The following is a 2,720-nucleotide window of genomic DNA, read 5'->3' as shown; positions in this document are numbered from 1 at the left end:
CCACCGCCCCCCCCCCAAGCCCCTGGATTTCCTTAGTAAAGGTCTCTCTACCTCTGCAGATATTTCAGCCGGTTGGTTAGGTTTTGTGCTCCTTTCATGCACTTCTTTGTACTATGGATGGTTGTGAATATGATGAGCGGCTCAGCAAATGAGCAATCTGCTCAGGAACATTTCAAGATGTTCTTCCTCTCCTCAAAGGCTTTGGTAGACAGGTGGGATAGGAATATTATTTACAATGCCTTAGATTTAGGGATAAACTGGCACGAAGCATTGGGTTTGATAAGGGGAGAAGAACTCTCCTGCATGAAGGAAAAAGGCCAGGGGACATCTTGCTAGCACTCTGATGCCTACACCATTCAGGAAGATCAGTGACAAGCAATGCTCCCTCAAAGCTGTGGAGTCTTGTGAGCAAAAATTCTACTTGGTGAGCTACTGGCATTAAAGTTGGGAGCGAGCAATTTGGCTGCTGCATAAATTAGTTTGCTCTGGAGCCCTCCTTCCCGAGCTGAGACGAAAAACCTGTGAGCTGGAGGCTAAAAAACTGAGCTAGCTCACACTAACTCAGCTTAGAGGGAACACTGGTGACAAGTCATTCACATGGGTTTGTCTTCACTCGATGCTGCCTACGAGAAACTGGCTGTTAATCCATTCAGGGATGGGTTGCAGTGCCTGAGTTTTGCATGAGTTCCAGAATCTGCCACAAAGCAGACATTCTGCGTATGACTGAATGTTAGTGTTTTTTCAACCAGTGCTGGCTCTACTGTTGCTGCTGCTGCTGCTACAGAACAGCTCTTAACATGCATTTTCATAACCTGCCTACGAGAAACTGGCTGTTAATCCATTTAGTGATGGGTTGCAGTGCCTGCGTTTTGCATGCGTTCCAGAATCTGCCCCAAAGCAGACATTCTGCGTATGATTGAATGTTAGTGTTTTTTCAACCAGTGCTGGCTCTACTGCTGCTGCTGCTGCTGCTGCTACAGAACGGCTCTTAACATGCATTTTCATAACTTGCACAAACAAATGCTTCAAATAGCTACCCTCATTGTCCCTTTTGACTTTTTAGCAGTTGTGGAAAAAGCTACAGCTTTGCTCACCGAGATTCGGAAGATCCTGAAGGCCTTAGGAGTTGCAGCAATTCTGGCCAACTTCTGCTCCAGTTGATGGGTTTAAATCGACCTAGTGAGACTCTTCAGTGAAGTACCAGACAGGGGAACCTGCACATTCAGAGCCAGGAGGCAACATCAAGGAAGGCCTCAACATTCGTGCTCCATTGTTGGTCCTCCAGATGAACTGGTTGGCCACTGTGTGAGACGGGAGGCTGGACTAGATGGACCCTCCCTGGTCTGATCCAGCAGGGTTCTTCTGATGTTCTTCTCAGGGGAAGGCCTCGGCCTCTCTGCCCTGTTGTTGGCCCTCCAGAGGAACTGGCTGGCTGCTGTGTGAGACGGGATGCTGGACTGGATGGACCTTCACTGGTCTGACCCAGCAGGGCTCTTCTGGGGTTCTTATATTCTTATGAGAGGGTCCTTTTGGGATTATAATTGTCTCAGGTGGACCGAATCATCCACCAGCATAGTTTCCCCAGAAGGGGTTGCTGACACAAGAGGACTTCTGATTTTGGATCCTTTCTCACCTACTGCAATTTACCTGCCAAGTAGGAGTGGAACCAATGGAGCAGAGCCTTCCACACCTGAACCCTGCAGGGTGGCCCAGAAGGGTACCAGTGTGAGGCAGGAGGCTGGAATAGATGGACTCTCACTGGTCTGATCCAGCAGGGCTCTTCTGGGGTTCTTATATTCTTATGAGAGGGTCCTTTTGGGATTCTAATTGTCTCAGGGGGGCCAAATCATCCACCAGCACTGTTTCCCCAGAAGGGGGTTGCTGACACAAGAGGACTTCTGGTTTTGGATCAGTTCTCACCTACTGCAATTTACCTGCCAGGTAGGAGTGGAACCAATGGAGCAGAGCCTTCCACACCTGAACCCTGCAGGGTGGCCCAGAAGGGTACCACTGCTGATGATATCCAAAGCTTTTGAAAAGTCCAGGATAAACCAACAGGGACACATTCAGTCCCAAAACTAGGCCAGAAGCCAGATTAGATACCTGGCATGACCTAGACACGTCTTCAGCTAGGCCACTACCATGTGCTTGAGAACCCGTAAAGCGGATGGCAATAGTTAGGGATATTGTTTGGGTCCACGGGACAAGAAGGTGCCTGGGGCATGCATGGCCTTCAGCCTGGAGCACGTCAGAACAGACGTCACTGGTCTTTTCTGCAAAGTCCTTAAAAACTGATCACTGGCAGTGAGGATGGAATAGAATGTTCTATACACTGGGGTTCTGTGTTCAAGAGCCACTTTATTACCTTGAAAAGCACATGGACCTGGGGCAGAGAAGCCCCACTCTGCAGAGGCAGAATATAAATCCTCTGAATAAATAAATACACTTCCTAAATAGATAAGAACATAAGAAGAGCCCTGCTGGATCAGATCAATAGTCTGTCTAGTCCAGCATCCTGTTTCACACAGTGGCTAACCAGTTCCTCTGGAGGGACAACAACAGGGCATGGAGAACCTCAGAAGAGCCCTGCTGGATCAGGCCAGTGAGGGGTCCCTCTAGTCTAGCCTCCCGTCCCACACAGGGGCCAGCCAGTTCCTCTGGAGGGCCAGCAACAGGGCAGGGAGGCCGAGGCCTTCCCCTGATAAGAACCTCAGAAGAGC

This window comes from Gekko japonicus, unplaced genomic scaffold (genome assembly GCF_001447785.1).
Source record: "Gekko japonicus isolate JY-2015 unplaced genomic scaffold, Gekko_japonicus_V1.1 scaffold5990, whole genome shotgun sequence".
Classification (NCBI taxonomy): Eukaryota; Metazoa; Chordata; class Lepidosauria; order Squamata; family Gekkonidae; genus Gekko; species Gekko japonicus.
This window is presented reverse-complemented; position numbering follows the sequence as displayed.